Source organism: Melozone crissalis, unplaced genomic scaffold (assembly GCF_028551555.1).
Source record: "Melozone crissalis strain CALT ecotype California unplaced genomic scaffold, PUWL_Pcris_2 ptg000018l_1, whole genome shotgun sequence".
Classification (NCBI taxonomy): Eukaryota; Metazoa; Chordata; class Aves; order Passeriformes; family Passerellidae; genus Melozone; species Melozone crissalis.
In genome coordinates, this window is record NW_026535796.1 from 17,401,793 (window position 1) to 17,424,135 (window position 22,343).

The following is a 22,343-nucleotide window of genomic DNA, read 5'->3' on the forward strand; positions in this document are numbered from 1 at the left end:
ACTGGCAGAAATAATATGATGAAATAAATCTGCAGACATAAGGATGAAAGTAATCGAAGTATAAAAGTACTAACATTACTTTTAGAAAGACAAATTGTGCCCCATAAATTTATTAAAGTTCCTTTGAAGATGTAAATAAACACACAGGCAAGACAGAACCAGTTCTAATTGTTACGTAATTTATTTGATCAATGTGAATTTTCAAATGGCATTCAACAAGATTCCCAAATTGTTCCAAAAAACCTAAGCTGAATGGAAGAAAGATCCTCATGTGAGTGCCCACCCTGTTAGAAGAGATGTACAGCAAGACCAGACAATCGGTTTAGTGGAAAGAGTGAGCAGGAACCTCTCTGCACCCACAGCAGACTCCGTATAGCTTGACATATTCATAAATGTTTGGAAAACAAGGTGAAACATGAGGTGAAAAAGTCTGATAGCAATGATCTGGAGGTCATCAAGATGTTTAAAGAGGAAAACATCTGATAGCAATGATCTGGAGATCATCAAGATGTTTAATGAGGAAAAAAATAAGGGGAAAAAGGGAAAAAAAATCAGTTCATCAGTGCGCAGAGTTGTGCATAAATGAACTTTGAGGCCCGTTATGAATGGGCTTTAGCTGTGATTGGTAATTCTATGAAATATCATTTCAGCATTGGGCTAATTGCAACAAAGTCCTCACAGGTTTTATCAGATTTCTATCAATCTCTGAGAATTTCATTGTTCTTTTCATAAGTTAAGTCACACTAGAGTTAAATATGAAGTACAGATGCTAAACTAGCTGAATGAATAGGAAGAACATTCTGAAAAAAACATTAAAAAGCCTGTATCTCAAATGTGGTGTATCTAATTATACATGAGTTCCAACAGCACTTAACTATCAACTTTGTACTGCAATGTGGCTTTCACACAAATTCTTTTATTTCATACTGTTCTGGAAATGCAAAATGTCAAGGTATTTGACATTCCAGGGATGAGATATCCAGTATCCCTGGATGTGCCCTCTCTGGAATAGTTCAAAGCCAGGCTGGATGGAACTTTGAGAAACCTGACCTAGTGGCATCCCTGCTCATGGCAGGGCAGTTGGAATTAGATGATCTTTAAGGTTCCTTCCAACCAAACCATTCTGTCATTCTCTGATTCATTATTTCAAAGTTGACACAAGATCTGTATATAAATCAAAACAAAGGAGAAATCATCACATTTTTAAAACTGTTCATTTGTTATAGCTTGCCTCAGGTTTCTGAGATCTCCACATGCAGACATATGCCACAGCTATCTGCCTGACAGAAAGTCAAGAGGTAATGTCAATATTTATACTTGTTTAATTTTCTACAGCTGTTTATGAGGTTTCATACTCTAAACTAAGTTCAAGACTGCCAAGACTGAAAGTATGAGCCTTGAGCTAGAAAAAAACCCCACAGCAGCAGCCCACAAATGCAGCAATTCAAACCTGTCATGGATCATAACATGGTTATCAACACCATCTGACACTGAACATCTAAATAAGAGTCCATCAAACCCAAAAGGTGGGGCAGAGCAGTATCAATAAATGTATTTTATTAAGCAGGAGACAGAAAAATACCTAAATAGCAGTTGTTAGTGTTATAAATTTATGTTAGAATTATATAGTGAAGGTCCTTTATCTAAGAATATTATGTTCATTTTATTTTACCAGAAAAAGCCATGAATTTTAATTTAGTAGTTAGTTATCCCCTGAGATTTAGCATGATTTCTTGTCTTACATTTGGTTAGATTTACCCATAAACTTGCATTTTCCAGGGCATAAATACATTACATAGTATAATGGTAATTAGTTAATTTTTTCCTTCAATTTTAGATTAGTTCTTGTTTTCTTTTCTGGGGTATCCTGAGAACAGTCAACTGCATTCTTACAATGTTACTCTCTAAAATAATGTAAAAAATAAATTTCTTATCTCTTTCAAAAGGCTTACCCTGGATATATGAAATGAAAAAGACTGTGTTCCTCTATTCTTCCCAGCAGCTCTGGAGCAATCTCTCAAGCCAATTTTCTTAACAAATTTCATCACTACACACAGTTAAGAGGGTTTTTCAACCTAATCCCTCAGGTAAATCATGTCCCATTTATAAGAGCCCAGCTAGCGACCACAGAAATCCCAGTCTCAGGTGGTAGGCAAGGCAAAGCTCAGTACGGGCAGCAGCTTCCATCCGTGCAGTAAATCAAAGCCAGCTCTAATGCCAGCACCAGTGTGGGACTGCAGATGCCACAGTGAACTTGGTAACCTTCAGTCATCCCTCAATGTATGCTTGTAAAGACACAACTTTAGCTGCCATGAAATAAAGCAATTTGGTACGACATTAACAGTGCAAAGTCTTCCATATACAAATTTAAAAGGTCTCCTGGTTCCCTGAGACAGAAGATGAAAAGACTGCAGATATCTATAAAATTTTCTCTACATAATGAGAAATAAACAGCACATTGATGTTGATTAAAATAAATGCTTTTTGGTTTTAAATGTAGAGGTTCTCTATCACTCCTTATAAATTGATTTGTTACTTCGGCTACTAAAGACATCAAACCAATATCAGGAAAAAGTTTTGTAGAATAAGAATGAAATAACATTAAAAGCAAATGCTGAGTTGAAAGCATCACGTACAGTAAGCTATTTTTCAGGTTTAATTTAATCTTGTAGGTTTATTATAAAAAGTCACTACGAAATTTGCAGCATTAGCTATGAAATAAACTATGTCTGGTAAGTAGTGGCTACCATAAATCATCGGGAATACATAATGTTCAAGGCATCAATTGAATGAAAAATAACATTGTGAGAAAGGAACTCAAGTTAAAATTTATTATTATAAGTGCATAGCACAGAAAATGTGGTTAGTGCCACAAATTCATTTAGACTCCATGAAGAAGAGACAGAATATTTACCTAAAATAAGGGTCAGCTTCAAGACTTAATTGGGAAATCAAATTGTGCATACTACACGTGTAAGCCGCAGTTGATTGTAAGAATGTGAAAAAGTTTTGTTGCCAAATTAACAGCAAAAATTTAGTTAAAAAAAAACATTGCTGCAATGGAATGCACTGAATGACTAAGTGAAAACAACTAAATGAAATACTAAAGAGACTTGATTAAAATGATAACTAAAAAAGTGACTGAAGCATAGCACCAATATCTTAATGAGAAATAATGTGCACCCATGTCAAAGTTATTTTGCTATAGCAAAAATATTTTGCTATAGCAAAAATGATTAATCAAAACAAAATTATTAATCAAAAGAAAACCAAAAAACCCCCCCAAAAATACTATCTTTCTTCATCTTGCTCCCACAAAGCCTTCAAGTTATTTTAAAGCTTTAAAAGGTACTTCAGAATTAAAAAATTTAATAGCTCAATACTACATAATTTCAAATTCTTCTATAGCTTAAATAAGGTTCTTTTTAATGCACTATTCCAAACATGCTTTCAATAGTAAATTCAGTGACGCGGTGTGAATTTTCTCCTTGTGCATTTCTGCTTCCTACAGAATTACAGCCCCAGAATAGCATTATGATTTTTCTTGGCAATGTACAGTTTCAAGTTATTTTAGATTAAATTCAAAGCAAACTAAGCAAGTCTACTTTTGGCTCAACCACCTACTGGCCTAGGAAAAAAGTTTACCTTATGTAAGCTGAAAAGGAGAAAATTACTCAAAAAGTAAAACACACACATCACTTTAGCTAACATATATGGGACTATATTTAAGGTATGTACATCATCTAAAATTGTACAATGTACAAAACATGAAATTCATTCCACTCTAAGAGCCATCACAATGACTTACCATTAACTGTGAGACACTCAAAAAGCATGTTACAGCAGACTTACAACTTACACTGAATCCTCAGAACATTGTTAGTTTCTCTTAAAAGTAAACTTAAAAGATATTAGGATTTCATATTTTTAAGATTTCACTAACTAAAACTACCTTCTAATGAAAGTATTCTACTCTAAGTAATGTTAGCCTGTTGTACTCTCATAAAAATGAAAATTAAAACCAACTTTCTGATTCCAATTCCTATTTAAGAATAATGTGATGGCACAGCCTCTGACAAAGGATTAGAGCCTAAGGAAATAATCCTTTTAGGATATTAAAATAAAACTAAGGATCAAAGGACAAAAGTAACAAGCAAATCCTTCTGTAGTGTTCGATAAAAATAAGCAAACCTTACAAATATTATTCACGGTGAATGCAATGCATTCTTTATGAAGACTTACACAGTAATTGAATCAAAATTCTGCATGTAACACAAGGCATTGCTGGTGTCTCATATGAACCAAATACTTGCTTTTCTCTCTTGGACCTGCCTTGTGTGATGGGTCCCAAAACAGGATTTCTCTTTTCATGGCTGCTTTGCTCTGGCAGTCAGCAACCATTTTAAAAGGACATAATACATTCAAACCTTTTTGCATCTCTCTCTCTTCAAAGTTATAAGCTCCTATCTTATATACAGGAATTGTTATTTTTCATCCTTTTTTTGTTATTACACTTTATCCCATTCTACCACTGCAGTATACCACATAAAAAACTCTTGTACATTTTTCTGATCCCATCAGAACCCTCCTCTATTTTGTTACCTACATTTCATTATAAATGATTATATTTTTGTGACATTGTCACTACTGAAAACATCCCAGATGAATAACACATGTAATCAATTGCACTAACAGGGTCTCTCCTCCAGGTTGATACTCTTCCTTGCAGCACAAGTCCCTGTCACTTCATCCCTTCAGCTACTTCCTTTTCCTACAAATGATTCTATTTTCATCCACAATTTCTCTCACTCAATACAGAACTTTCTGTGTGCCAAGAAATGCTGAAAGGGATACATACACATTATCTCTCCAACTGTGTTTCATTGGTAAATTGACCCCATTGAAACAATAAGTAAGTAAACCCAAAATAATATAGATCAAAAAAAATTTGATAACAAATCTATGCTGCATTTATCTAATTTCCCATTTATATCTACCTCTACTTTGTTAACCATCATTTCTTTGAATTTTTTTTCCATGCTTTGCACACTACTGTAATCAAGCCAGGACTGGTAATTATTTCTAATTCTAGCATTCATATATATCAATCCCAAGAGACCTTTTCCCATTTAGTTGCAAACATTTTTAGAATCGTGACTGGAAAAAATTTGGAAAGCATTTCATTCATCTATAACTTTTTAATTACCTTTATTAACATACAAATTATATCTATTGTCTTCTTCAACCAGAGAAGAGAAACCTACTGACAGAGCATGTATTAATGTTTGTGTTCTAAAAGTTCCAAAATTAAGTTCATTTAGTTTCCTAGTCAAGCTCACTGGTTTATTTATATTCTTTCTCCCCATAAAAACTATCCACTTCCTCTTTTTCTGGAACATAAAGGACATAAAATTCATAGTATTACAAATGTATACTTAATTATTGTAGAAATTTACTTCTTTTTCCTTAACTTCTATTCACATGTATCAGAGGCCATAAGTAGACAGACTCGCTCCCTATTTACTCGTACATCCACAACTCAATGTCTACTAGTGTTTCTCTTTGTAAAAGTCTAATTTTATACCTGTACAGATTGCTCTGAGCCATTTGCATGATATTCTCTTCATATAGTCCCTTACATTTGTACATTAATAAATACATCTATGTGTCTGATACAATCTGCAGATCATTCTCAAATTAAACATTTGAGAAGGAAGAGATGGTACTGAGGGACTTCCTTAACTGTGTCAAAGCTCCAGGCCCACTCATTTGGTTAAAAAACAAAATCTTAACCAATCAGAACAAGCTTTGGAGAAAGACACAATGTGATTTATCCTTCCTGAAATTTCACTGAAGAGGTTCCGTCATTGAATGTAGGAGCTTGATGATTTTTCAGACTTACAGAGATTATGAAGAAGGTAAATTAACAGGACTTGAGGAATAAAAACCTCGAGTCTAAAAGGAAGATTATCAACTTGAGATGAGTCATCTGAAGATTCATTTAGAAGCTTTAGCACAATACATATTATAATACAGATAAAATATTCAAAGCAGGGGAATGCAGGGGGAGATTCTGGTATTATTTTGGAGCTCATAGTGTGTATTTGATGTAAAATGCTCAGTTGAGCAGCACAGAAACTATTTTCAATTTAACAGGTATTTTATACCTGAAAACAGCTTTGCAAAAATTTGAAATGAAAACACCTTCAGAATGAAAGGCAAAGGAATAAATAGAGAAATATTCACAATGTCCAATTAGTAATCTTGTGACAAATTTATCATTCTTTTAGGAAGTCAATATTTACTGATGCAACCAAAATAAATCAACAGGATGAGCACATGTAGAATCCAAAGTAAGAGATCATCAGCAGTTCAAGAATTGCTTCATTTGCAAGCAGAGTAGCATCAATAAATTTCCTAAAAAGACACAACAGAGATCACCAAACCAAGGTGGCTACGGCTTTTTTCAAGTTCTTATGGTGGTGTGTAGAGGAAAAACTGAAGCTGAGAGAATAATAAGTGCAATTTCCCTCACAAGTCTAAGTTCAATCAGAATCATGCAGGAAGGTAATTAAGGAATGTATGCAATTATTTCCTCTAAGCCTCCTCCTCCTCCATCAGTGATCCCTAACTACCACAAATACCTGAGTTGTTATCAAAAATAATAATCTTTGAAGCCCTGAACAAGTGCTTCAACGCAAAATAATTTCTAATATTACTTTCTGTTTTATTATATTCCTTTGCATTACCTCCTTGCTGTTCAAAATGGTACAAATTACTTAGGTAATTTCTGGATTTTTATCCTTTGCAAGTCTAAATATCCACCATTAAGAAAAAAACAAATAAAACCAAAACAAAATGAAGATAAAACAAACAAAAACAAAGCCCACAAAACCAAAACCTGCATACTTAGGAAGTTTCACATCAATAAATCAATCAGATGATAATGGAAATGATTCCTCAAAAAAAAAAAAATAAAGAGTAGTTATAAAAAGTACAAACATTTAATGCAAAATTTTTGAAAAAGTAGAAAGTAGAAAAGATTGATTCAAAATATCTAGACAAATAAATCTGCAGGACAATTTCTAGTTATTCATTTTTCATGACCAAAGAAACCGTTCATTATTAAAAGTTCCCATGATAGCTTATTCTCTACAACATGTCCCATTGAATTAAATTCTTTGTATTTAGCACATCACATGGTTACACTGGTGAAAGTGCAGCAAAAATTGTCACTGGAGTGTCCATCCTGGAAGGCTGGGCAAAGACCCAAACAATGAACTCCAATCAACCCTACCTTAATCACTGGTGTTGGGCTAGAAGATCCCCAAAGAAACTTCCTAAAGCCAGCTACGATGTGATTCCGTGATATAAAATAACTTTTACAGCTTTTTTTTAAAAAACAGCTTTGTGTAAAAAGTACTATTCTAAAAGGCACAACATGCAAACATACACTGTATTTTATCAGTCACATAAACAGCAGAAAATTTTTAAAAATCCTAACTTTGTGACACATATGAATAACAGCTTACCCTGTATGTGACAGAAGGAAGGAAACACAACTGCATCATGGAGGTTGGAGGTTAACATGTAAATCCACTATTCCAGCAGTCAGTGAGATTAGTAACTGTTTGAAAGAAAAAAATAAATCCCTTTAATTTCACATTCTGTAAGAACAACTTCCTTTTGATTTACTCTTCATCTTAAGAGTGAGAAAGAATGTAATGTTTTCTTATTTAGCTAATCACAGATTATCCACAAAGATCAATCAATCACTCAATCAGAACATTCTTAACTACCATTTTTTCATTATATCTAGATTAAGATACAATGTGATCTAGCAACCAAAGAATTAAATCAAAGAATATTTTAGGCTCTGTATTGATTTTGTGAGTACATTTTACGAGTCAGTCTCACCAGGCCCCAATTTCCCTTGTCAATATTTGTCAACTTCAAAATTATGTTTGAAGTTGATTCATTAATATTTACAGATACCATCAAATTTGCAGCTGAAAGATGTTATACATGTTGAATGAGAGATATAAATCTGCATAATCAATTAAAGCAGTTCAGTCATTTAGCAGTTTTGTCAAATAATTGTTTACCCCTCTCTAAGCATTACTCCCTGTTCATAATATCAGGCAAAACTTTGAAATGGAAAAAATAAAAAATAAAATCCAAGACAGAATATTTAACTGTAATTTTAATAAAATTAATAGAAGTATATTCATATATTCTCTCATATCTTTTATCATCTATGTATTTTTATCATTTATAAAAATTATGAATATGTTAAGGAAACCTTGGAAAGAATTTTCTTTGAATCAAAATTTAAAAGTCACTAGAATAATCACTGGAAAAATCACAGATCTGGAAATTTGGAGAAAACAAAATACAAATAAGTTGAACAGCTCTTTAAAAATATTCCATAGCAAAAGAATACAACTTCCAAAATTTCAAGGAAATTCCTGCTATCTTCCAAAGAAACATAAGCTTTCTTCATGTAATTCAAGGCTTAAAGGCACTGAATTAACTGTGAGCAAGTAGAAGCAACAGTACACTCACAATGATAATGTGGGCAGAGAAAACCTTGTAAACATTTTTTTCCCTTTTCTTCTTTCTTCCCTATTCACTGAATTTGCAAAACTTAAAGTGTTAATTATCCTAACTGTTACTCTTATAAAACTGAGCACTTTTTCAATTAAAAAACATTTGGTTTCCTTTGAAGAGCTAATTACATAGAGAACGCCTAAGGTGAACCACATAAAAATTATGGCAAATTCAGGGTCCTATGCCCCTGTAGTTACTAAATTTATTTCTACTTGAAGAAAAAAACCCCACAGCACACACACAAAATAACAAAAAACACAATGGAGTTAAGTACTAATCCTACTTTAGCTACATAGCATCTGGTCAGAGATAAAAAACAAGCTATCAAAACACCAATTTAGGTACTTTTAGTATCAGAGACCAAATATTCCTCAAAATTATGCTACATGAACACCTCAAGGTTCAATTATCACAACAGCAGTGGCTCTGAGGAGTCCATACCCACAGCACTTGGGGGCTTTTAAGCTAAAGCTATACACAGAACACTGACCTTGAAAGAGTTTATCAGGGGTTAAGAATCTAATCAGAAGTAATTACTTTTCTAAACTAGATAAAAGAATCAACAGTACATCAACAGTAACAAATACAGTTTGAAAATAATAAGCCCTCCTTCATATTAGATACAATATTAAATATGTGTTCATAGTTCTTGTAGCATATTACATTTGAAAGCTTCAAAAAAGATACAGTAATTTCTCTTTTTTTTTTCAATCGATGTTATTTTGAACAAAAGAGGGAATTGTACCTTGAAAGAAAAAGAGCAGAGTACTTGACAAATATATACAAGATTTTCTGTCAAAAAGACAAAAACGTATTGGTGATTCTTCTTTTAAAATGATAAAAGAGTCAATTACAGAAACAATGCTCTCCTCCAAGGAAATTACGTATATGGATTCATTTTAATAAGCAATGGATAAAACAGTCTTCACTTTTACAGTCCTTTTTAAGTACTAGGATAATACATTAACCAGAAACACAGTGAAGTGAGAAGTTACCTTTGTTTAATCTGAACTAATGAAATTGTAAGATAAAATGTCATTGTAAGATAAAAATTACCTTAGAAAATGAACAGGACAATTGCATGATAGTAAAGGTTTATTTTCTCTTGTTTACTTACCGTGACTCCATAGAATCCTATTCTAATAAAACCCCAGTTCATGAATAATAAAAATTCAAACCTCTAACATCAAGCATGATCTTCCTCCACAGTAATAAGTTAATAATCTACTGACAATCCTTGCAGAAGCTTCATTCAAAAAAAAAAAAAAAAAAAAACAGGAAGAGAATCTTTGGAAGCAATGAAGTAAAAGATTAGACTATGGAAGTTAGAAGGACATAATTTATGTGTTATAAAAAGAAAGAATTTGTGATATTGAATTTTTTTTTACACTTGTAAATAAACACATAACAAACTTTGAGAATTAGGAGTTCCACCTAGATAAATATGGCTCATGAGGTAGGAGAAAGCAGTTCCTAAACAAGTAAGTGCAAAACAGATAAAGGACACAGCCACTGAAATGATGATTTCATTAAGTAAAGGATTCCCAATTGCTTATTCCCTTTTAAATAAAGCACCAAAAATGCATTCAAAAATATACAGTAGTTGAATCAAGAAGCTGAACAGAACAAGGCTTTCTGCCCTGCATTAGTCATTTGAAAGTTAACAAACAGAAATGGTGCATCCCTTTCTTAACAGACTTAATAGAATATTTGCCTCCCGTTTCAGTGCTCATCTGGGACCAAAGTACAGCCGCCTCTTCCTGGGGAAAGTGCAGCGCCCTATCAGTAGAATAATCTGGATGTCTTGGGAAAGGAACAGAGAGGGAGAAAAAAAAAAACAACCTTAAGGTAATATTTGACTTTTCCATTCTTGTTTCTGCTGCAGCACTCCACTAAACTTTCCTTTCTTTTCCACTTGCTTCCCCGTGTCATTCCTTAATGGCTGCAGACATCAGAAGCAAGATCAGAGGTAAGATCTTTTCTCTTTTGGCTGGCATCAAAGCAACATGCAAAAATCTAATAACCAGGAAACTTAACATCAGTCTGTTCACAACTCAGCTGGATGTTTATAAATCAAGATGAAAAACAGGCAGATGAGAGAACTGCTGAGTTTGTAATAGTTATGCAAAAATGCATGACACTTGGCAGCCATAAGAAAACTGAAGTGATATTTGCAACCAGGAGGTTTTGCAAAATCAAAGCATAGTGAAGGCTATATGGTATTCAGATGCTGGGGAGAAAAAAGCACAAAAAACAGTCACAGAACTGAGCTAAAAGACTTTCTTCTTATACATGGCAGGCTTGAGGTCTGGGTGATTTGATAGAAATGTCGGAATACAGTTTTGAGTGGGCCACATCAGGGAAAGAATGCCAAATGGGATCATTAACTAAATAGACTTGCTTTTTTATTACCATTTTCTCGTTCAAATTGAACCATGTTTTATGCAGTACTTTTATTAGAGCAAGACAAATTTTACTGGGGATTGCAAATAGTAATATTGCCATATGATAAAAAAGTATCTGCCTTAACTTTAATTCCACTGCGCCAAAATATACAAATCTTAGCCTGCAAAAATTTCCCTTGGCACTCCAGTTTCCTTTTACTTGGGATACAGAACTTTACACACAAAAAAGCCCCAAAAAATGCACCTAACAAGCTAATTCAAGTAGCCATTTACTTGTATTAGCATATAGGTTCATGCTGTCTAATTTACACTGGTTTACAGCTTTTGTGGTGCTCCATACCACCAAAATTGAATTGCTTTCTGCATGTGATCCTCACCATCCCCATAGCTCAAGTGTACCACTGATCTAAGATCTATTCATTTATTTAAAAGTGAAGGAAGTGAAAAACTCAAAGCACTTTGTACAATAGTAAGGATAAGAATAAAACAGAGCTATGAAGCTGCAAGTCAAAACCTCACATAATGCTGCCAATGCTTTTTCCTTTCAAAACTGGCATGACACATTATTAAGGAAAAATGACAGATGAGTTTAAAACTTGCTGAGTTTAAAACACCTTTGAAAGTATTCACTTCTTGCTTACCTCCTTTTGTGTCCTTTTAAACTTAATACTTAATTTTACACTGTTAATCAGAGTTCCCATTTTTATTTATAACAACTATCCCTAATGCATAAATTTCCTGTCAAACCATGGTGAGTGTTAGCAACTATCAGCTTTAATGAGTGAGCTATTTTCTTTTATATCTAAGATGGGATTGTTGTGTTTCTGTGCCCAGATATATATAACTTTTTCTACAGCAATTAAGCAAGCTTGAAGTTTTTTACCAAAAAATATTTTTTTGTAAGGTAAACATTCTAAAAATAAGATTTTAAATTAATTTTCCATATAAAGTCTGTAATTATTAAAGCAATATTAATACTTTACAGAAACAAAAGACTTAAAAGTTAAATTTGCATATCTTCTCAAAGGTAATTCTAGTGAAATCCCATTCAAGTATTTCAGACTGATAATAACTAACAAAATGCAGGACTTTAAATCACCATTTGAATCAATCTGGAAGTCAAGCACTTGTAGGAAAAACCTAAAATTGTGCTATTCTTACTGTTTCCTACACAGCACACAAAAAGGCATTTCCTTCATAAAATCATTGTGCATAAACTCATTATTTGTGAGAAAAGCAGTATTTTCCTTTGTGGTGAACACATTACAATAAGGATGTCACTATCATAGCCAGCAGCTCCCATGTTTAGCAGCTTTACATCAGTATCTCACAATTCCTTAACTTGCAAGTTAGGCTTTTTCCACCTACTCTTTTATAGCAGGTATTACGGTCTTGTTCCTACTTTCAGTACAGGCTTTTTCCAGCCCTTCAGCTTCCTTCATTCCTGAATAGCTCAGGCTAATTTTAGCAACAATAACAAGAAAAAATCAAGGATGTCCATTATTCCCCATACTGGAATTTAAAAGAGCTCTCCATGGTTCTGAGCTACCTCCCACCAGAGTCACACACACACACACACACACACACACACTTTTTTACTTGAGTCTGGCTAAGGCCCAATTGCAGATAATTGGCTTTTGGTTTATAAATCTTTGTATTCTTTTTTAAGCAAGCAACCCTGCTTTAGCAAATTGAGTCTCAGGATGGAATTTCCTAGGAATTTAAAGGAGAGTCCAGATGGCATTTAGAGTTCAGTTCCACAAGGAAGGGGGGCATAAAGGATCTACATCTCTAGCCCTTAGTTACTCACAAAATCAAAAAGCAACAAGGAAACAAGAAAATCAATCTGCTCCCCCACTTGAAAATTGCAAATGAAGATTATAACAAACGGCAGCAGTACATTAAAAGGCAGGGGCTATCCCATCATGCTGCATTATACACATGATTATCTACATAGAGGTAGGTAAATGAGGAACCTAAGTGAAACACTGGTTTTTGAAGTTAGTTTTGCTAAAATCAGAATATTCTAGACAGACAAGTAGACTCATACAATCATAAAAGTTTTTAGGTTGGAAAAGACCTCTAAGATCATGCAGTCCAACCATTAACCCAGCATTGCCAAGGCCACCACCAAACCATGCCTTAAAGTGCTGTATCTACACATAAGTACAACAAACAAATTTTTTAATACTTTGAGCACTCTGAGGTCCCAAGACAAGGGGGCCTCAAGAAAACTTTGACAAAATAAATGGTCCCATAAATAGATGATCCCAACATCCTTCTTATGTGGAGACTAGCAGAGATTCTAAAGGACAGAAGGCAGGTTACACAATAAGGTATAAAATATCACCTGTATAAGATAACAAGCTGTTTAACACTACTGAATGCTCTGTGGTGAAGTGACTGCTGAGAATAAAGACAGAATTCTATAAGAAAACTAGATGATCTTCTAGAAAATGCTGGGAAGGAGCTGGCGATTTCAAAGTCCACAACCATTAGAATCAGCAGAAAAGAAGTCTTTGGAGTACAATTTAAGCTGCTTTGTAAAATATCAATGACCAAGTTTTTTCTCCCTATGACACACATAAATCAAGCAGACAGGTGGTGATAAAGCCTAATTAGAAGATACTAAATTGACAGCCTACAGAAGTTTTGAGAAGCCAATTCTTACATGCATAAAAACTATATCAAATATTTTTAAAGCACGGTGGAACTGAAAGACTTGACACAGATGCCGTAAGTGCAAATTATGCTTGAGATGATTATTACAGCACATTAAATACAGGACCACAGCAGGAAAAGTTAAATGAAATAAATGCATTTGCAGTTACTAGAAGGAACTTAAATTGATGACTACATTGTAATCTTTATTCACAAAGAAGATGACAGAAGAATTCTTGCAGGTAGGAAACTACAATACTCACCAGAAACAATAGGCACATCAATTAACACCAGATACTGGGAAATAAAGAACATTGTTTTTCTGAGGTATGTCATGCTTCAGAAGGTGACTAAGTTTTATAAACTAATTTATCATGGAATTAGGGAGACCTGGTTGATGTAAAACATTAGGATTTTAAGAAGGCACTACTAGATTGTGAAAGTCACTGCAATTAAAATGTTTTGAGTTTAAAGACTTTGATATGTTAAAGAAAGCAGACTAAGATATTCTTTCTACAAAAATCCACGCATGGATACTATACTGCATCTGTCTTAGAACAATCCAAGTCCTGGAAGCTCAGAAAACAAGGGTCATGGCTGCTTGCTTCAACTTCTACAGATAACTGCTACTGACATTTGAGTAGGACAGGGAGCCTTTGCAGACAAAAGCTCAGGTCACAGCCATTTTAAATAGGACTTTTTCTGCCTGGATATTATGTAGGCAAGGTCATAGCTGAAAATCTATTCAGTAAGTGAAGGAAAAAAGTGAAGAAAATTGTAACAAAATACAGTAAATAAACAGAACTCAGCCCATTCTAATAGAGCTCTGATAATGTTCTTAAGAGTCTTCAAGATATCTAATATCTTGAACTTGATCTGCTGAAGCACCAGAGTTAGGGAGAATATTTTACTGACAGAACTTCAAAAGCAATTATTTGGGAGTTGGCTGGAATGGTACAGTGCATGTGTATGCATTTGGAAGTAGGTAGCAAGAGCTGAATTCTGCAGATATACAATAAACTCATACTGCTGGAGTATTTAGGGAAAACTTTTTCAAAACTAAACCTTACCAATGTCAATGTTAATACAGATTAAATATATTATAGAGAAAATAAATTTTACTTTTAATATTGCTTTCTCTCATACTCTTCTTTTTATGAAAAGCAGCAGTAAAACATAGAAAGAAAGAAGTCACAATGTGTAACCAGTCATGTGAAAATGGAGAAAGATGATTCAGCACAAGCATTTCTACAAAAAAAAACTGTTATGAAAGATACTTGGATGGTAAACTAAAACATGAAACATAACATTTTACCTGTAGTTTATAAAACTATCAGTATTGCAGCTTAGAAGAAACAAACTTATTACATTCTGTCTGTAACTTTGTTCTAATCAGAGAACTTTCCACCCCCCATAACAAATTTATTAAAAAATCCCAGTAATAACTTTTGTAAATGCAGTGATTATTATGTTCTCCTACAAATTAACAGAGCATTATTAGGACAAACACAGTTAAAGGCTCCAAAAAGCAGTCTATTAGGAAAAGAAAATTGAAGAAATCTTGTAATTGTATGTGACTTTTATATCCAAATGAAATGCGTGCATGTGAACATTTTGTGTTCATGTTTAAATTTAGGAACCTCACCTCACTTAAAACACAGGCAGACTGCACTTTTCACAAGTGTTATAAACAAAAGTGCTCACAGGGTGTCACGTGCTGTTGCTGGTTTAATTAAGTCCTTCTGTATTCAAAGGACTTACTGTTCCTGCTTTGCACCCCTAACTTAGATCTTGATCCTGCAACCAGCATTCACAGAAGCATCCATACACATCCAAAGTGTCAGCTGCAAACAATATAGGGGAATTCTCAGAAACAAAACACAAACCCATATTACCTATGTGATTTCAAACATTGTCATGTTCTGAAAACTAGTCTGAATTATTGCTAATCTTTTCAGATCCAGTAATCAGTTCAGAGGAAAGCTATTCATTTTTCCTTTTTCAATTTACATGCATTTCTGTAACTGATGTCAAATAAATTAACTATTTACTAAATACACTCATTGGAGGGAGAAAGCCCACGAATACTAACACTGCATTCTCAGCACAAACAGTGCCTCACCCATTTTCTAACCACATCAAACAGAGGAAAAGAATTAGATTGCCAAAACATCAAAACCCAGAGACTTCATTTAAAATATACGTGATCATAAAGCATTACATTTCAAGTCAGAGCGGGGGGAAAAGTACATTTAGATAATTGTAAAATTTGTTTTCAAAGTTCAGGGAACTATGTTTTAAATTCTAAAAATTCTTTATGTTTGCTATTCAGATACCCCAGAAGTGTAGTATATAAGGAAACATGAACTGAAAATTGGACAATAACACTGATAAAGTGGTAACTGATTTTCTCCCTGCATTCCATCCATCACTACACAATACTACCAACATAACTAGCACTTGGAATTCTTACTTCAGAACAAACTCCTTATGCTCGATTGACCTTTGCAGATATACCAGCCCTCCAGCAGTTTTTGCCTGCTGCATATATATATTCTTTCACAGAGACTGAATCAAACAGTCACCAAAATTCTGACTGCACTTTACAATCTGTAAACAATTGTACATTTTAAATCTGTAAAATTCAATCTGTATTTTACAGATTTAAAATTTGCAATACAACCTGTATTTTAAAATTTTCTTTTTCTCAACCTCTATAACTTGCAAACATCGACTTGTATGCAAAGACATGAGAATCAAAATAGCATTACAGTATCTCAGATGCAATTCTAATTCTGTGTCCTCTGCTCACAGTTAATTCAAATTTGATATAAACCTAAATGATCTAGCACCACATACATGTGGCTGTTTTCAGATTGTTCATAAAGGCACCAACTTGAAATATAATATTAATATGGTTCCTCTGAAAATAAATTTTATGGTCTGTTCAGCCACCTTTTCAGGTGTTGATTAACGCCCCATAAATGACTTCTAGACTGTCAGTAGCTGCCACTACATTTATTTGGAGTAAAACCTTAGTCTTTTCCTTGATGAAGTTAAACAGCTTGTATGGCTGAAGGAATGTTCACCTTGAAGTTCTTTCAGAAGAGGTGCAAAAATTTTGCGATAACATTTCTCCTTTTTAACTTCAGAACAAAACAAAGTGATAAATTCCTTCAATAAATTACAACACCAAGGTTAAACAAGAATGCTGTGCTTTTTATTTTCACCTAGAGCAGCACCACTAATTACTACTGGCATTGCTATCTTGCCTCTCACTACCGAAGTGTTTGCTCAACACAAGTGAATGATAAACCTTTTGCTATGGTCAGTAGAATTCTTTAGCAGTTTAAAATATTTACAGGTCTGGTTGCAAGATATTCTGCTTCACAACATAACCATCACTTTTCCGAAGCACAGTGGTGACGGACATCAGTTTCCTCATATCGGGAGTTTAAAACTGATGCAAGCTTTCTCAAATAAATGAAACTTTAAAAAACAGCTACCAAAATATGACAGCGCGATGAATTTTGCTGTCTACTTACTAAATATATTTCAAATCAATATTAAAGACAACAATATTGAGGGAAAGACAGTCAAGAGTAACCAGACATTGATTAAAAAATTTCACATCCTATTACTGCACTAGCCCAGGATGTGTTTATTAGCCTAAATTAGCTAATTTTCAAATACCAGATATGTAGCAAAATATTCTTGTTTTCTTTTGAAAAACAACAGAGTGGAAAGCATATAATTTATGGTTGTAAATATTTACTCATTATTTCCCAGAAATATATAACATTACAAAAAGGCTCCCTAATGACATATAAAAAGAAGCACTACCTCCTACTTCTATACAACATCACTTATAAATAGTCTAAATATTTATTAATTGATTTCATAAGACTTCCCTAGGAAAAACTCCCTATGCAGCAACTGATGGAAGAGAAATATCATACACTGTGTTTATCTCACTGTGATTTTCACAGCTGGTTCCAGAGATAAATAAATAATTTGGATCCAGAGTTGAGCTTAAAGATCTTTATTCATTTCAGCCATACAAAAGAAGTTAAGCTTTTTTAAAACAGCATGCAATGGAATATGTATTTTACATATACTAGTAGCATACCTTGTCTTTTACAGCAATGATGGTAGATGAAAGTCTAAGACTTTCAAAAGGTGATCAAAAATTCAACACTGGTATTTTAAAAAAACCAAACAACCCTGATTTGCTTTAAATGGATCCATTACTAGACATACTGTATCATGTAACACATATCATATATCTTCATGGAATGCTACATGCACAGGTTCATTTAGTAATATTCAGGGTATTTAATTCATTACCTGACCACAGGAAGAGCTCTTCCCAAATCTCAATATGTACTCACTTCCAGCTTCTTTCACCCCCTATCTATATTAGAGAAGCACACACACACAAATAATTAAAATGAAAACATTATGCCAAGATTTGGTCATAAATACAACGTATAATTCCTATATAGGTTCTATCCAGAAAAGCTCAAGAGATTCTGTTTTTCAGACAATTTATTCTTATGATGAAGTACACATGACCCAGCACAGGCCCTGGAGCAGGATAAGATGAAACCTTGCATTACACTGTTACCATTACAAAAAATAACCATACATTCTGGGGTTTTTTCTATTCCATTATGGGGTTACAAATTCACAAAAAAAACCTGTTTCTCTTTTCTCCCCAAAATTTCATTTTTCTAAAAGCAATTGTTGAAGTGCCTTGCCAAAAACAGGCAATTTAATTATAGTTTATTGATCAGGTCATCTCTGCATTGGCTCTTCTTCAACATACCATACTTGAACACACATCCAATAACTCTTTTCATGGTTGTGTTTAACAGGAGTTAAACTTAGAGATCTTTTAACTCAAAGACCATCTTTGGGATTCTTGTATAATGAGGTTCCATTAAGTACAGCACGTTCTGGTTTCCAACATAAGCAACAGTTACATGAGGATTCTATCAGTTCTACAGATGCAATTGGAAGCACCTGATCCCAGTACAGAAGTGCAGCCAACTAAGATGAAGGTGTAGCCTATGAAGGAGTCACATTTGCAGGGAGCAAGATGGGCCATCATTTTGCAGTGCTGTTGAGAAAGGTTTCTCACATGCAATACAGACTTTTGGAACAGTTTGGTTAAGATTTCTTTTCAGTGTTTGGGGTTTTCTTTAATTTTTTTAAATTTTTTTCTCTTTTTTTTTTCTCTTGTTAGTTTGATTGTTCATTGGTTTGGAACATTTTAATGTTTTAAGTGTTGAGCTGACTCTTCTCTCCTGCCCCATCCTCTCAAATTTTCTCTGCTTGACCAAAAAGATTATAGATCAAACACACTGAATGTCAGGATACCAATAAAAAGACATGAAAATGGATCTATCATTACAATCACACACCACCACAACATTCTTAACTTACAGTTCTGAGCTTCCTAGAAATGAGAATCATTATTTTAAAATGTTTGAGGAGACTTATCAACAAGAAAATGGGGGAATGGGAATCAATTCTGACAATAAACAAAGAAAAACATTATGTTCCCACAAACACTTTTCAACCAGCTCATCCAAATAATTCCAAAACCAATATATTTGATATTAAGAAAAAACCCACAACATTTTATTAATTATCTGGTTATTAGCTTGTTATGAAATAATTTGTCTTCCTTGTTTGCTTAGGAAAAATGCATTTTTATACTTCATTCCTTAATCTTGTCTAATTAAATGACAGGTGGAGAAAGATAAAAACTTGCTCACACGGCAAAAAAGTCTAGACTCCTCCTCACAATTTGACTGCATGGACTGGGCCAGAAGAACAGAGGAAAAAAACAGGTAAAATTCTTCTTGCCTTGAAGAACACTGAACACTCTGAGAAACAGAATTGAGAAATTTAGCAGCTGAAGAAAGATAATCAATTCATAAACACAACAATCTTACTAGATGAAAGAAACACTTGATTACTCATCATAACAGGCCAGGAATTAGACCAAAAAAAGTTACATCCTTAAGCAGAGTACAGAATAAATTACATTTTAGAAAAAGTACTCTAGATGGGAACAAAACAGAAAACAGAAAAAAAAAATTCTTCATACTATAACTGCTAAAAAGGGCATAGATAAAAAAATATTTTTAAAATTATTTTCTGTGTGCATACGGATATATGCTCCTAACATGTCTAAAGAAATGGCAGAGTTTAGAATACTGTTGAAATACATACAGCAATGGAAGTAGTTGGCCATGACTTAGTGAGCAACTACATGGAAAGAGCACATACACGCACAGGAGTACTGAATTGCATCAAAGTTCTGATTACTTTCTGCATCAAGCTATCAATTAATTGTTATGATGCTTCTTTATGAAAGATATTTGAGTCTCAGTGCACAGAGGTCTTAAGAAAATCCATATATTTTTAGGAAAGCACACAAAACCTACTCATTCTATTTGGCACGCACTAGGAAAAGATCCCATTCCCTCTGCCACCCACTCCATATCTAGCTGACACATTTACAACAGTTACAGTTACTCAATTACAAAAAAGTTGATGCAAAGGAATAAATGAAAAGCAGGCAATAAGCAATAGAAGACAAATGGAAAAACCCTCAAGTTCTGCCAAATTTAAGGGATTTGCAGAGTTCAAGACTGAAAGATCAGAACTCCAAAAAGGCATGTGGAAGAAAAAAGCTGAACAAGAGGTGGAAAGCTTATGTTAAAATACCCTCTGAAGCCTTTAGAATGCATGAACTACATTCCACTGATTTTCTGAACAGAGTTCAAATTATCCATTTTCTTGACCTTGCTTCAAGCTATGCTCCCTGCTCTAGTGAGACACCAAAACATTAAGCCCACTCTAATATATGCTGCTGTATAATTCTCCCAAAGTCTGAGATTATTTTTCACTGGTCACATCCTAAGAACACTCTCTGGAGTATTCCTATTGGACTAAAGAGCCAAAACTAACAAACGGCTAGCTGAAAACTCAAGGGATCAGTGAATTACTTCTGATTTAGTGACTTTTAACTTCAAGTGTATGCTTTAGAACAGTTTTCAGAAATATACCATTTCAAATAAACAATGTAGCACTGATCTAGAATGAATGTTCTATTTTCAGGTTTTACAAAATAACTTCCAAAAATATCTGCCGTAATTTTTCCCATCCAATGGAGCTTAGTAACTCAGATTCATCATACAGATCATTTTGAATCAGAACACATTTTAAGAAATACATGTTAGTTAACAGCAACAATTATTAATTGAAAAACAGAGATTCCAGGTATATGTAAATTAGTTTCCTGGAATACCTGGAACATTAAGATAAAATGTTATAAAATAATAAGAAAACATGTAGATCAGCAAACTGAAAACAACTAGATAAATTGTTGGAATGGAACCAGTGGGACAAAATTAGTGCAAGCATTTTTAATATGAACATTCATTTAAAATAGAAATGGTTAAGTAACAGAAAAATACAAAGATCATAAAATATTTTTTCAGCAAAATAACTTAAGAACCCATTCTAATAGTATTGCTACACTAGAAAAAGTTTTATTCCATTTATTCTTTATTCCAGAAAGTATACTGGAATATACTTTCATACTGCTGCTAAGAGTGGCCCATCACAGCACACATATACTTGTTTTTGTAAATATTCTGGCCCCTGTTCACAAGATCTTGTAACCACAAAAAGGTGCACAATACAGCTGACATTCCAGAGCCTTCTTTGTCGCTGACTATGATTAATGAACTGTTTTACAATGCTCTGTGGGATGCTAATCACAGCATTCAGGAAATTACAAGGACTCAAGAGTCCACTTCCCACAACTTCATTAGTGGCTTTTTAGTGTCCCCTTTATGAAATACATGTGGCTCATCATGCCAGTTTTCATTCAGCCACTCTCCAGAAGATATACGAATTCTCCTCAGAGGAGTGTTATGAACATGTAACAATAGCATACATAATTTTTCCATTTTTTTTTTACTTCAGCAACTACCAAAACACATTGAAATGAAGATAATCAAGAAGAAAGGATGCATGACACAGATGGTGCACAAAGCCATCAAATGCTGCACATGTTCACTGACCACCTGCGCAGTGCTGAGTGGGTCTGTGAGAAAAGCACCGAGTTGTAAGTTCACTCACTCTTACAGCTACAGGACAATCAGCAATATCCTTGCACCCTCCAGACTAGGTTCATGCCAAACACAACTGCACATCATGCTGACGAAACAACCAACGTCATTTGACAATGGCGCAAAATGGAAAGATTGCCCTCCATGAGCCTGCAGTTCCAGATTGCTATCTGCTTGAAGGGAAACAGAAAGTAAATAGTTATTCTCATACATTTAGAGACACTAAAAACATGGCTTTTGCCCAGCACTGCACCTATAAACATGCAGGAAAAAGCACATTTTAACACAAGGGAATTTCTACACTGTGATGAATGAAGAGAAGAGATATATACAGTAGTTCTGCCTTCCTAAGCCAATGTTAAGTGTAGAGGGGAAAGGAGTACTTTTCCATGGTTAAAAAAAAAATAAAAAGAATACCACTAATATTAACATCATTGGGAAGGAAGGTGCAAAAAGCAGTCCTTTAAAAAAAGAACTTTGTGAAAACATTAGCATATTTCCTGTAAAGGAACAT

At 33.9% G+C, this 22,343-nt stretch overlaps 1 protein-coding gene across 6 annotated transcripts in view; it reads right to left on the reverse strand.

Annotated features, from left to right (window-relative positions):
- Window positions 1-22,343, reverse strand: part of FUT8 (fucosyltransferase 8) — a 101,324-nt gene that overhangs the window by 51,571 nt on the left and 27,410 nt on the right. For all 6 annotated transcript variants that reach the window (XM_054276044.1, XM_054276043.1, XM_054276046.1 and 3 more), the window contains exon 3: window positions 7,533-7,627. The gene's annotated coding sequence lies outside the window, so the exon portion shown is untranslated. The remainder of the gene's footprint in view (window positions 1-7,532; window positions 7,628-22,343) is intronic.